Genomic DNA, 15950 nt, shown 5'->3' with positions numbered 1-15950 from the left:
TGTACTTCCTTTTTTTGTATGAAATACTAGAGCATAGGAAAAAATTAGGTTTAGTGCATAACTCCGCTAAAGAGAATGATAGTAGGGCAGTGCAAATTTGATTTTGAGCAGCCCAACAGGTCTATAAAATAAAAACACATATCTTATGGCTCTGCGTGCAAGGATATTTCTTTTTTTTTTTTTGACGCTTTGACTAGAGTATAAATATCTCAAATTTGCTTATAATTTCTGACCCAATAAACATGAACATCCTTTGTGAAAAATACAAAAAATATTTAAACCCCCAAATTTTGCGGTGTAAACACTTAGATACTAATTTATTGTTAACAACAATGAAAATTGGACCAACTCCATCTTTGTAAAGTTTATGATTTTCAAGAAATCACTATTCAAAATTTATAATTTCGTCAAGAAAATCCTACATATTTGAGTTTCAAATAATGTTTTCAACTGCTGATGTTGATTGCCCTGAAACCACTTGGTCTTAAGACAAAATTGAGTTGGGGAAAAAGCATTGTAAAGAGCATAGAAGTGCAATGTTTTAGTGATTTTGAACACTTAATTTTGATTGATTTTGTACAAACGACAATCGTGAAAAGGGTTTTTCTAACATATTTTTGTTTTAATTAAAGAAGGTATAATTTGTCAAAATTGTCCCATTTACTCTAAAAATTTTCTAGATGGTGCTTAAATACGAAATAATTATCTACACATAAAAACATATTCCAAATTGGATTTGACAAAGTGTGAAAAAAGTACATATATTTCAAGAAAATTACAACCTCGAATTGAAAGATCACGAATAAATCTTAACTAGAAAAAAGAAAAAAAAAAGTAATAATGAGTGTCATCCCTTTTGATAACTTCTTGTCAACAATTGCTTTAAGCCATAATATACACACAGACGACACACATGCACATAAGCAACAATTAAGGCTCCGCAATTTGTGATATGTACATGAACTTTATTTTTTTGACAAAAAAAAAAAACCGAAATGAAACAAAACAAACTGGATTATATCCTTGAACGTGCAAGAGAAGAAGTAAACAAAGATTAAATTAAGGCATTTCATACTACAGGGCAAAAGAATCAGCAAAAAAAAAAATAATATCATCCAATCCAACAACAACAACAAATACCTACAACACCAAAAAAAAAGGAAAAATCTAAGAAAGAAAATGTAAAGATAAGCCTCAAGAATGACAAAAGTTAATCTGTACAAAAAATAGGGTGGATAGGTGGAACGAGAGATGAAAAAATGATAAATTACTAAAGTATCTTTTGCTCAAATTTCGATATAATACTAAGGACGACGAGTATAGAAGAGCTAAAGGATAACAAATTTTCTATCAATTTTTATACCATGCGAGCGAGAGATTGATTGGGTGGGTCTCTCCACTCTCAAGCTTATCGACTCCTTGATGTTTAGGGCTTACCAAAAAAATACCAATACAACTCCCAAAAAAAAAACTACACCCAAAAGCAAACTTCAACACCAATCGAAGTTCAAGTAATTTTTTTCTATTTTTATTTAGGTATTTTTTTCATATTGATAAAGGCTCATTTCGAAATAGCACAAAAATGTTGTGTATGGATGAGCCCTTTGGTGTACGATTGCCAATTGGAAAACATTTATTGGTCACTTTTGGCATAGCGCTTCGGTAGGTTGTAGAAGATTGAGAAGTTTTTGGTTAGTGATATTAATGATTAGATAATGGCGTACCGGGTGCGTCTGATAGTTAAGGAGCTAAAAAGTTTTTGTGGAATAGTTTTTTTTTTTTTCTTGGTCCTTTTTTTTTTTTGTTTTCTTTCTTTTCTTATTCTTTGTTATGACTACGTGGAGGAAAAGTTTTGTCTAAAGTTTTTCCTAAGTTTTGGCAGAAAAAGTTTGCTATATAATTTTGTGTGTTTTTTTTTTCTTCTCTTTTTCATCTTTTTTTTTTTTAGTATGATGATGATATTTCTTCACTTTGGATGCGCTAATGCGAAGCTCTTTAAGAAGTGTGAAGTTATTTCGTAAAAATTAGAGAGAAGAAAAAAAAATAATATGCGACGTTAATAATAATTTCAAGGAAAAAGAAGAACAAAAAAAGAAAAAAAATGAACCAAGACAAAATAAAAAAAAAAAAAATACATAATTATTATTTGGTTAGTTAGTTTGCAAATGTCCTTATATAAGGATTTTGTCAAGCGCGTTGATATACCCATGAAAGTTTATAATTATATTGGTACTTGGATATTATTTTTGCTGAGCAATAATGCCAGGCTTGATAAACTTTGGCACAAAGAAAATAAAAAAAGTTAATTATCTTGATCCTTAGAAATAATACAAAAAAAAATGAAAGAAATTAATTAAATTGTTGAAGGAGATAAAAAAAAAGTTCCAAGTTCTTTTGAAGACGTTGTTAAGATATCACTCGGGTATGGTTACTTTTTTTCTCATCTTCGAAAAAAATGGAAAAAGTAAACATAAAACCCTCGAAATTGTTCAAGGAATTGTGAAACTTTAACTTGTTTTTTTGTCCTTATACAATTCGAAACCGTTTAATATTTCATTCAAGCATCCAAGAAGAAAATGTATAAGCAATAGAAACTTTTTAACCCATTTAGCTCATTTCAATCATTCACCAAATGTTATCATGTAATTTTTCAATTTTCTGATAACAAATGCATGAATTTTTGTGTCTGTCATTAAGCTAATCTGATATGAGCAAAAATTTTTGACAAAGGTGAACTTATAACCGTTATACCAGCAATGAAGATACTTACCATCAGCACTCAAAGAATTTTTTTAAGCATAATATCAGTTGCGTATGGAATTTTCTAAGGGTTTCTAGAAATTTTTCCAACCATGGAAAAATTATTATTAAAATCCATTTATTCTGGAAATTATGAAATAAAATAGGTCTATGAAACTTTTTGTGAAAAAAATTTGTTTTTTGAAACTGAAGGAAAAATAGACCAATAGCATACAAAAATAATGGTTATTTAAGCACTGTAGCAGCATTATAAAAAATTAGTTCACTCAGTCCAAAGTTATGAGGTAACAACATTGCATTTTTATTAAACCGACAACTTTACTTCCCAGGATATAAGAAATTTTGCAACATGGAAAGCTAAACTGTAAATGGCAACAAAAATACAACAAACATTTTGTATGGATACGCTTAGAACATATTAAAAAAAATTTGCATTGAAAAATTTAAATCTCCTAAAATACTCAAAAATTAATTTTTTTCGACGACTTTTGGTTTCTATCAATTTCTCTTCTTTATATTTAATCAATTTAAAATATAGTGGAGTAACTAAAGCCCAAAAATTGGCAATATTAGGGAACCCGGCCGAACAGCTTAGATTTTGATGATCTTTTTTTTCAAACGTCGGTAATTAAAAATACTTTAAAGTCTATAGATTAAAAATTGCCGGTGTTGCCGTTTTGATTTTTTAAATTTAATGGAAGATTTTTGTGAACAAAAACAAATTTTTTTCAAACATTTTTCTTAAATTTCATAAATAAATTGATGCCAAAAGATTGTCTAGGAAAGGAAAAAAAATATGTGGGAGTGAGGGACAGTCTTCCATAGTTCAAGCGATAGATTCAATTTTCTTATTAATTGACTTCAAACACAAAAAAAAAATATTTGAACACAACGGCAACACCTACAATATTCAAATATACATTTTTTAAAAGCTAGAAGCTTAGTCATATATGTAAAATTAAAATTAAGTTTATTGAATGAACGGCTTTTGAAAGAATGGTAATTGAACTCAGATTTTTGAAAAAAAAAAATTATTGAAAAAATTTTAACATGTCGTTTTTTTAAACTTGGTCGTAATATAAAATGCATTTATTTTCAAATTTTTTTGGCCGCATTTATTATGATTTCAAATTATAAAAGGAAATGTCAATATGTATTACGGTTTATGAACAAAATTAAAAAGTATTTCATTTTCGAAGAACTTTTTTTAATAAAAGTTTTGAAAAAAAATGTAACTTATTTTTTTTTTAAAGTTCAACATCTAAACATAAAATTATTTTTTATTCATTTAATAACCCTTACTGTTGAAAGTTAAATAGCAAAAATTTAAAGTTCCTATTTACCACAGTCTTTGAGAAAATTAATTATTTCAATGCAAAAATTCAGTTTTAATAAAAAAAAAAAACCATTGAAATTGAAGTAATTTTTTATTTTTTTTTTTTTTTCAAAAGTGTGATATATTTTACCTTTTTTGCTTCGAAATTCTGATAATATTTATGGCCAAAAATTTTTTTTAAATAAATTCATATTTTATTAGAAAAAGTTTGGAAAAAAGTCATTTTAAATTTTTCTAATAACATTTTTTTTTAATTCTGACTTTGAGGACCATTTTTTCAAAAAGTCTTGATGAAATTTAGTGGATTTAAATTTAAAAGATAAGAATGAAAGTCTGGCTTTTTAAAAATGTATTTTAAAATATTGTAGGTGTTGCCGTTGTTTTCAAAATATTTTTTTTTGTGTTTGAGGTCAGAATGTTAGAAAATTGCATTTATCGCTTAAACGATGGAAGCTTTTATCTTACAGCCTTTTATATATTTTCCTTAAATTACCTAGAGAATCTTTTGCTATACATAATTTGTTTTATGAAATTTAAGTAAAAAAAATGGTTTTGTTAAAAAAAATTTAATTTTAATTTAAATAAAAACAATACGGCAACACCGGCAATTTTTAATCTATAGACTTTAAAGTATTTTTAATTACCTACGTTTGAAAAAAAAATCGTCAAAATCAGAGCTGTTCGGCCGGGTTTCCTAATAATTTGCTTTAGTTACTCTACTAATACTTTATATTTGGAAACATAGATTTTATTGCTTTAAAAATAAACAAATTATTTCCGAAATCATATAAAAGGCAGAGTTTGATTAAAAACAAATCACTCTTGTTTGACATTTCATTGAGCAATGGTTGCCTACCGTTGTCAAAATTTATAACACCAGGGGTTTTGATAAGCTAACCGTAAATCGTTTAATTATTGTTTTTATTACTTACGACGTTTTCCCCAAAGCGCCTGAATAATTTTACAAATAAAAATTTGTTCAATGGTTGAAAAATCATTTCAGTCAACATATTTTTAAATTTCTCAATTATTTTATTAATAAAATTGTTTCTATTTATATTTAAAAATACATACAACAACGTCTTTTCATTTATCTTTGTTCTTTAACTTTATTGCTTTCTTTGAACAGTATAAGTGCCTCAGAATAAATAAATAAAGCTGCATTTTTGTATAAATTTGTAAAATTTATAATTTGAAAACTGATGCTACATAATAGTGTGTAGTCACGACCACAAATTTACCTCTTCCAAACAATAAATTAAAAGGGACACTGTGGTGTATTCGTCCAATTTATTTTCTTCCAAAAACTAGTTGGCCTTTGTAACCAACTGTAGTTAGGGTGACGAAAATAAATGGTGGTCTAGCATAGGCTAATCTAATCTAAATCAACGATTTTTACACTGAACAAAAAAAAAAATATTTTTTGTGCTTTTTGAGGTGAATAAAATTAAACTAAGGTAGGATAGCGAAAATAAAAATTGGGCTGTCTTGTGCTAACATTGGGCAAACAAACCACTGTTTTAAAACTTATTTTTCAATACTTATAATAACACTGGTCGGCAAAAAACAAAAAAAAAAGTCGGGAGCAAGAACTCTGTAAGGTGATTTTAATTAACTTGAGTGTGCTAAACTCAAAACTGTTTACAGATTTATTTCATCACGTCTAGTTTTTGAGCTTTACTCATCACTTCTTTCGCTATAAGGTATCAAAAACTACTTTTGAATTAAATGCTTTTGAATATTTGGTCTAAAATTTTTCTGTATTATTTCGCTTTTTTTATACAAATCAGTAGTCGGAAACTTTATTTTACTTCAAATCTGCTTCAAAAAAAAAACATAAGTTACGTTAACTAAGATTTTGACATATCATAAATTTATATTTCAAATATCTTATAGAAAAAAGTAATTTTTTAAAAAGCATAAATATGTTTAAGACGATAAAATATAGCTTTCTAAAATTGCATAAGTAGTTTTGCAATACAAAATTTAACGGTGATGTAATTCGACGACAGAAGTCCCAAAAAACGCGTTTTTGACCTGTTAGTGTTCAAATATTTTAAAAATGTAACGTGCCAGTGAAATTTTGACTTCGGATTCCGAATCAGCACATACAAATCCTTTAGAAAAGTATGGTTTGGTTCAAGTTCTATTTTCATTGCCGACCAGTGTAATTTGACAAATAAGATATTGTTAGAAGCATCTTACTTGTCCACTTGTTATAGGTAAGCTATATAAAGTCTGCTAATAATAGGCTATCTATAGTCAAAAGTCATGTACAACAATTTTATTTTAAAAGTAGGTACATTGCAGTTGCAAAGATTTTTGAAGTGAAAACTTCTTTAGTATCGTAGTGATTTGAAACAAGATGAAACGAAAAAGCGACACGAAAAATCAATTGATCATAACTTTTTTGTTTTAATAGATAGATGAATGAAATTTATACAGTAGATAGGTAATTAAATAAATTATGATTGTGCAAAATTTCAATTAATTTCATATTCAAAATTCTGAGATAACATTGAAAATATGTTCTTTTTCTAAACACGTTATATCTTTTGATTTAGAGCACATAAAAAATTTATTTAACTTTAATACGCATGCTGATAATATTACCTTTCATTTAATATATCACACATAATGGTACGTGCTCTATAAGTTATATAATCTTTAATTGAAAAACTTGAAAAATACTTCAAAACACCTGTGAAGATTTGTTGCCGATGACCAGGGCCCTATTTCACCAACTACAAGTTACAAGCACAAATTTGTAACTTGTAGATCACAAGTACAAATTTGTACAATGGAATTCTGTTTCACAAAGTACAAATAAGTAATTCACAAATTTGTGATTATCGAGAAAAAAAATTACAACTAACTTTTGAAAACCACAAGTTTGTAGAATTACCGTTTCACCAAATATATTTTTTTCTTGTAAGCAACAAGTTTATCTCACAAACTTGTAAAGCTCTTTAAAGTCTAAGCGGTGACCGTTGAGTTACTTAACTCGTAACGACAGAGGTTAAAATTGGTTTCAAATGAAAACTAAGTTGATATTGAATATGAAAAAATAGGATTGCCATTTTTAAAACTTAAGCAACCCTATTTTAAACGAAAAACTGTCAAAAAACTAATACTGTCATATCTTAGTAGTTAAATCAAATAAGAAAATTTTTTAAATTCCAAACAAAATTGTAAATATATATTAAGATTTTTGTATTGCTGGATTATTCTTATATTTATTATTTTATAATGACATCCATGGATTTATAGAAGTAAAACAAAGGGTAAAATAATAAAATTGTAAAGGGTGAGGAAAATAAATAAAATAATTTAAGGAATGAAGAACTACAAATATGAGAAAAAAACAAGCCTCTTTCATCAAAAGAGAACGAATTTTTACATACTTAAGAGGCAGGTTATAGCGATCAGGAAAATTTTTTAAATAGATATTTTGTGATGTTTTCATTCGATTTGAAACACAAATGTTATACCAATTTTTAAAGCATTTGTTTTCCATTACAAATTCAAAAAAAAAAAAATAAAAATATTTATTACAAATTAAAAATCGCCTTAAAAAACTGAAAAATATATAAAAAATTTTTTAATCCAATTTTTTTTTTCACTATGAAATTTTTTTACTTGCAATAAACGATTTTTTTTTTATTTCAAATGTATTTTTACAACCTTGAATAATAATAATATATAGCTTTTATTAAAATAATAATAATGGCCTTCGGGTTAAAGCCATTTTAAACACTTTAATCACGCTAAATACGGTTTTTACAAACTTGTAACAAAAATGACATACGTCTTGGCTCTTGTAGAAAATTTTCACAAATAAATAGAAACTTGTAACTTTTTTTTTTTGGTGAAACAGAAACCCACAAGAAACTTGAAAGCTCACAAATTTGTTACTTGTAAAATACAAGTTTCGGTGAAACAGAAAATGGATTTTTTCACAAATTTAAAATTGTAGATTACAAGTACAATTTTGTGATCACAAGAAACTGGTGAAACAGAATTTCTCGATTTTTTCACAAATATTGTGAAAATTACTTGTAATTACAAATTTGTAAGTTGGTGAAATAGGGCCCAGCCAGCAGTAGAGGAAGTACCGTAATCTCAGTTTGAAATTTCGACATAGTTGGCTTTAAAAAATTCTTACTTTTTTGTAGGCATGGTAGAAATATGATTGAAGCGTCATATAAAAGGTGAAATAATAATGATATAAAATTTATTATAGGTTATCTAACTAATCTAACTAATAGGGCTTAAAAAAATTCTAGCTCTTTTTGTATAGACATGGTCGATATAATTAGTTTGAGCAGAAACAATAAGCTTTCAGATGGTATAAAATTTATTGTACGTTGTCATATAAAAAAGTGATGGAATAAAAAAAAAGTTATGTGTATTTTTTCGATTTTTTTACTTGCGATATAGGTACTATATATCAAGTTATGCATTCGTACAAAAAAAAAAAGTTGAGATAACATTTTTCCATGACATTACGATGGTAGACAATGCCAAAAAAGTGGGTCCCGGAGGTCCGTCTGTCTGTCAGTCTGTCTGTCTGTATAAGGAGCTACAGCCTAAACGGATGGACCGATTAATGTCAAACTTGGTATGTAGCGTGATTTGGCGACTCTCCAGAGGGGTTTTTGGAATTAATTTTTTTGGACCAAAAATAACGGTAGGTACTTGTCATATACCGATTTTAGTAAAATTGAAATATCTCGAAAACGGCTCTAACGATTTTGTTTAAAAAATTCCAATGTTAGTTTTAAGCTAAAGTCTATCTTTCAATAGAAAAAAATTTTTTTGAAAATCATTATTAACGGTACCTGCCATAGAACCGTTTTTTTTCAAATCCGATTATCTCCGAAACTGCTTATTCGATTTCAACGAAACTTTTTGTGAAGAAGCATTTATATAATTTAAATATAAGCCAAAAATAAAATTTTGAAAAAAATAATTTTTGGATTTTTAAAAAAAATTTGAAAATTTTTTTTTGAAAAATCAAATTTTCGAAAACGGGACATTGAACTTTTTTGAAATTTTGTTTTTAGATGTTGATTAGTGATTTCTACCAAATGGCATACTAATTTTATTTTAAAACTTTTTTTCCAAAAAATCATTTATAAAAAATTAGTTTTTTAAAAAACGGCTCTAACGATTTTGAAATTTTTTTTTCTAAAAATGCATGTAAATATATATATCAAAACTGCATACTTGTTTTGGAGGGCAATTTAATTTCAGATTTTATTTTATTTTTTTTCAAAAACGAATTTTGTTTTTTTTCCAAATTTCTATATAAAAAGTCTTAAAAATTTAAGCAACTTTAACTCTAAGAGCAAGTTCGTGCGACCCAGTCGTGCATTTTATTTAAAAGATTTTTAAGGTTTCACTTCAACCACGTGTGAATTGCACACATGATTTTTATTTTCTTTTACGAATTATAACACTTAAATAATAAATTATTTAAACTAACCCAAATAGTTTATGATTTATGCCTCCAAAAAGAGTTCTGTATTTACTTTATAACCAGTAGACAAATAAGTCGCTTCTAATGATAACTTTTTTCAAATTATAATAAGTAGTTTAGAAGTTATGAGTGTACAAACATATTTCACATACATTAAAACCGATTAAATATATAATCTTCTTTTTTACTACTGCGTAGTTAAGTAAATTATAATGAACAAAATATTTAACACTGTTGTGTTAATATTAGACAGAATTCTAGGTTATTAATAAGTGTTGATTTTTCCTTCATTTGTTGTTTCATAGTTGCTTCCTTTTTCATGTGAATATACATGTGACCATGACTTTATCTATAAAACACTATATTTTTCAAGGTATAAGGTAAGTACTTTTCCAGTAGTCTACTCGAAAATATACTTCCTCTCATTACTTTTCACTCGTTTCTCTATAATATGTGGATTATCTCTCTAGGTACTCCAAGACGTGGAATAAAGCCTTTTAAACATAGTCTTAGCTTTTCTACAGAATTATCACCGGACATGGCCCGCATTCTTTTTATTTTTCTTTATTATATACGTGGAAAGAAAGAAAAAAAAAATGAATCAAGAAAAATCATAATCCTGCTTTCAAGTGTCACAATACGTAAAAGTAGAGGTACACAAGTCGTTGGTCTGTCGTAGCGTTGGTGCGGTTTTTTTGTCGTACACAACACACATAGACTTATTTTTATCTCATCTCCCATGTCAACCGCCCAAATCCTTTGCCACAACTCGTCCGCTCTTACGGGATTAACAAGTTATTACGACGAATGCACTATTCAAAGGAACGACCGACCGCTTCACAAAAGGATTTTCAGCAAAACATTTTTGCATGTAGGAGTATAGCAAACACATACAAGGATGAATATTTCACACACTAGATCCATTGTACTAGAATACGAGTAGAATATGAAAATTGAATATGAGCAAATTCTTTTTATATTATTTTGTGTTGGATGAAGAACATAATAATCTTCAAGGTTCAAGCCTTTTTTTTGTGATGTGAGAGATGTGGATAGTTTGTGAAGTCTCGGGAGTAAGAAATAAATCGCCCTCAATTCAACCTTAAGAGGGCGTTTGGTTAGACGTTAGGGAGATTGAGGTAGAGAAAAAGGCTTTTATCATCCTCGTCGTCGTCGTCATATTATCAAGGAGAGCTAAAGCAACTTAGACATCACACACACACTCACCAGGATATAGTAGAGGCACCAACCTACACAAGGGCGAGATTAGGTGCATTTAGAAAATTTTCATTGTGTGACAAATATTTTGGGAATGAGTATGTTTTTGTGTGTGTGTGTCGATGATGATATTATGATTGTATGAATCGCGTGTCCTCAAAATGTTTAAATTGTAACCATTGTGTGTTTGTTATACTCGAATCTCGACGACAGAATTGAAAAGAAGAACCGGAAATTCCAGGAAAACATTCTAGAGAAATTTCATACATTCATTTATGTTTTTTTTTCTCTTCTTCTTTTTTTTTCTTGTGTTAAAATGTTAGTTTTCTGTTAGACATTCTTTTTTCCGGACAATCGTGATGGCCTTTATAAGATTGACAAAAAAAAAAAAAAAATAAAGTAATTTTTTTGTTCGCCTTCATTCAAAAAGTCAAAAAAAGTTATGGAAGATATAAAATTGAATAAAAAGGATGTTGGAATGTAATTTATTTCAACAAACTTATAATACAATTCTTTGAGATGTGAAAAGAATGTTTTTTAAAATGCCAAAGTTTGTATTGGAATTGGCTAAAAGAAATATTTGAAATATAGATAGAATTTTAAAATATTCAATCTTGAATGTTTTAAGAACTTTAAATAGATAAACCATATTAAACTAGGTTACAATGATTTTCCCGACGAAAAAGGATTCCTTTTTACTTCTTTTTTCGTCTGAAACTGATAACTTGCAAATGCAACGAAGTCCTTGACACTATATTCGACTTAATTTTGTAATAGCCTTAAAACAATAGATTTAAACAATTCTAACAGTTCTGTACAATTTTTGAATAGCCCTCAGTTTCGAAAATATCACATCTTCTGGGCTATTTTCTAAAAGGTTGACTTAATTTAGAAAAAAAAAATATTAATAATTATTATAATCAACGGTTACATGTAACACCTACAATACCATGTTGTACCTTTTTATAAAGCCAAACATTTTTTTTATTTTGCTTTTAAATAAAGCTATTTAATGGACTAGTTTTTGAATAATTCGACATTTCAAAATTTTGAAGAAAAAAAATTAAAAAAACTAACTTAGTTTTCAAAATTGCATGCTCTTATTTGTTTTTAAATAAAAACACCGGATCCAAAACTGTCTTGTCTTTTACGATATGTTAAAAAAAAAAAACAAAACTGCTCTTTTTTGAAAGCCTTTTATTTTATCGATAGAAATTCTGTCTGTAAGTCCGTTTGTAAGTACCTCGAGTTATAGCCTAAACTACTTTAGCGATTTTCTTGGTAGTAAATAATTGTCGGTGATTCCCTAGAGGACAAATTGAAAGTTTTTTTTTACGATCAAAACTAACGGTATACCTGTCATTTAACGGAAATAGAAAAGTTATTTTTTTTTCAAAAACGGCTCTAACGATTTTGATAACAAAGTTTTTATGTGTCTACTACATATAAGAGCCAACTTTTGAAATAAAAAAAAAATATTTTTTTTACCATTATTAACGGTACCTGCGATAGAACGGTTTTTTTGGTTTCTGAATATCTCGTACACAAAAGCGTTTAGGTAAAAATTATATTAAAATTTTCAAAAAACACATTTTTGGTTTTTTAAAAAATATTTCAATTTTTTTTTTGAAAAATCAATTTTTTGAAAATGGGTTGGTGAAAAATTTTGAAATTTTGTTTGTAAATTATGTATATGATTTAGTTTTTTTTTATATAAAATTTTTTTTTTTTAAAACGGCTTAAACCTTTTGAAAAAAACTTTTTCTAAAAATTCATTTTCAAACAAGAATTCAGATTGCATACTCTATTTTTGTGATCAAAATCATTAAAAACTGTGTTTAATAAAAACAGATTGTATGCATTTTTGTTTATAGTATCGGAAACGTTTGAATTAAAGCTTTAACATTAGAGTTACTTTTACCATAAGAGCAAGTACGTGCGACCAACAGTGGGGAAAAGGCGGAAAAAACCCAACTTTCGGAAGTACGATTTATTTTGATACTGCACGTGTTTCTAACAGTAAATTAGTTGAAGAATCAGAAAATGAAAACTGTTTTTCAAAAAAAAAAAATTGTGGGCCTGAAGATTATCGCTCAAAGTTGAAAAATAGTGAAAACTGATAAAAATACAAGTAGTTTTAAAATGATCCATTTACAGTATAATTTCAAGGTTTGAACCAACTTTTTTTTGTAAATAGGCTTAAAATAAATTGACAAACAATATGGTACATTAGTTTAGCGAAAAAGAATTGAATACTATTTTTTTGACAAAAGACATTCCATTTTAGCGACTTTTTATGTTCACATAAGGTTTTAACTACTTTCTCTGTTTGCCTCTGTTGGCGGATAGGTTTCGTTAGATAGTGTTAAATCTCAGCAATAGTTTTCAAAAAAAATCTCACCCGAAGACGTCCGTATTCGGTTTTTATAGCAATTTCAATCTGAAAAAGTCATTCAAAAAACCAAAAAAAAAAAAATAAGGCAAAAAAGAAATATGCAGCTATTTTCGCCAGACAAATCTGTCTAAATGTATTTTGGTATGCTGAATCTGAATGTGAAGTCCGTTTTGCAAACAGCCCAAAATTTTTGATAAGATTGCAAAAAAAAATTTTAAACCCACAATTTTAAAGTTTTTCCCAATTGGGATCAGGAGTTTGTGTTAATGAAACCTGCATTGCACATTTACCTATTAAAACAAATGTTTTTTTCACTAAGCCAATTTTTTGACTTTATTTATAACTATCGGAATCGAAATACAGTAAAACTGGTTATTTGTGAAGCCTCTCTTAGTTCCACTTGTTTCAAAAAAAAAAAAAAATAATGGAATGATTTGATGGAATGTTCCGCTAATTGAAGGAAAAGTTTAGGCTTGTTTAAATTTTAGAACTAACCAACGAAAAAAAAGTTTCCAAAAAAGTTAAATTTTGAAAAAAATGCCATACCTACCGTTTTTGGATATTTTTCCATTTTTGAAAATTTTTGATTTTTTTTTTGATATATGTAAAATTTAAACGGTATTTATTAATAAAATGTTCAAATAAACTCAAAAAAATTTGATTTTTCTAAAAAAGCGATTGGAAGTAAGTCATTTACAGCTGCAAAAACTTGATTTCTGATTTTTTAATATAATTTTTTTCTGAGTGGACGTGGCAATGGGTGGTCATTGATGTAGGTTTGTCTTGCTATTAGCTACTTTTCCTGCAAATTTCATGAAAATTGGTTCAGTAGTTTAGTCTTAATCGAGTTTTTTCCGGTCTTCCATACAAGGTACCCCACTTTGCGACCCCAGTCGTGCAATTTATTTTTTTTTGAAAGCATTATTGAATTTTGTTGAAATTTTGTTTAATGTATCGGTTAATATTTCCTTTTTAATGACATAGCTACCAATTTTTTTTTGAGATTTCAAATTTATGTTAGGTTTTTTGCATTTTAAATTAAATAATTTTTACCATTCTTTTTTGTAACTGCTACTTTTCTGACATTTCCAAAATATAATAAAAAATATAGATTATTTCCTACATGAATCTCTTGCCAAAAGAGAAGCTTTGGTCAGTACTATTATCTTCAAACAATTTTTTTTTTTACCAAAAACATGCTTTTATATTCATGAGGCTCTATTTTATCTTGAAAAAATATATTTTACGAAACTATCTTAATAAACTCTTTTTATTATTTCTTTTCATGGTTAACGATACGTTTATGCCAAGTTTAATTTAGGAAGCAATTATACCTATTGTATTCCAAAGATTTTTCGTCCTTATAGGTTTTTTTTTAAATTACACTGTGTTCGAAAATTGAACTTTTTTTTTCCGACAGAGGGCTCTCATATCTACTAAAGATAATTCGAGTATGCTGAACACGATGGCGTACTCAGTTTTTCTGGATTAGGTCAAATAAGAAAGATTTTTGCGTTTGAAATTTTGTTTGCACATGCCAAAACTGAGGGTATAAAACACCATATATTTTCCAATTGTTGATTTTTTTTCGATGAAAAATGATGGAAAATCTATTTTTTCGATGAAAAATGATGGAAAATCTATTTTTTCGCAAGTATTATTCGTAAAAGAAGTTAGGTATTTGAAAAAAAAATCTGCCGAATGACATTTTAAATCATTATTTTATGGCAAAAAAACGTCGATTTTTCTTCAATTTTTCTAATATTTTTCGTATTACTTAAATTTAAATGCAGCACTCGGTGGCAACGATTTGATGTTGTATTTCAGGATAGAATATGGCTTTGTTTACAAATACGAATAGGCAGTTCCTACCTATCTACAATATTGGTTAAGCTTAAGAGTGAAAGCAGTAAAACACTGTTTTTTTTTTTAATTTTTAAGTTTATAAAATAAAAAAATTACAAAAAGTTTAAATGCAATACATATGTAGGGGAAGTGGGGGCAAAACGCCCATGGGCTCAAGTAGCATAAAAACCCGCTTAAGAGAAACCCTCTTAAGAGAAAAACCCGCTTATCTGAAACACGTTTCTGATCTTTAAATATTTTCTTCAGTTAAACGGGGACTGTGACAAATATATTATGTGTTGTGTATGTAAGCTCATATAATGCAGATGGAAGTAATAGTAAATATGTTTTAATTTTAAAATAAATTGAAAGAAAAATGATTTTTTGAACTTAAACGAAAATTAAATAAAAATATTGATACCATGCCTGATTTTTTAATTAAATATCTACATCTACATATGTATAATATTCAAGAGTACTAACACATACAAGATGTGTACAAAAAAATGTTGAGTTTTCGCATACATTTGTACCTTTATATTTAAAAAATGTAAGAAAAATTGAAGAAAAATCGACGTTTTTTTGCCAAAAAATAATGATTTAAATAGTTATTCGACAGATTTTTTTTCAAATAACTTCTTTACGAATAATACTTCCCAAAAAATAGATTTTCCATCATTTTTTTATCGATAAAAATCAAAAATTGGAAAATATATGGTGTTTTATACCCTCAGTTTTGGCATGTGCAAACAAAATTTCAAACGCAAAAATCTTTCTTATTTGACCTAATCCAGAAAAACTAAGAACGCCATCGTGTTCAGCATACTCGAATTATCTTTAGTAGACATAAGAGCCCTCTGTCGGTTTTTTGAACTATCACAGTGTTATTTTATTTCAATCGGATAAAAAGATTT

At 27.6% G+C, this 15950-nt stretch overlaps 1 protein-coding gene across 3 annotated transcripts in view; it reads left to right on the top strand.

Moving 5' to 3' along the window:
• Positions 1–15950, top strand: part of LOC129918969 (hemicentin-1) — a 265301-nt gene that overhangs the window by 18544 nt on the left and 230807 nt on the right. The gene's annotated exons all lie outside the window — the stretch shown is intronic.

The sequence above is a fragment of the Episyrphus balteatus genome, chromosome 4, assembly GCF_945859705.1.
Source record: "Episyrphus balteatus chromosome 4, idEpiBalt1.1, whole genome shotgun sequence".
NCBI lineage: Eukaryota > Metazoa > Arthropoda > Insecta > Diptera > Syrphidae > Episyrphus > Episyrphus balteatus.
This window is presented reverse-complemented; position numbering and strand designations above follow the sequence as displayed.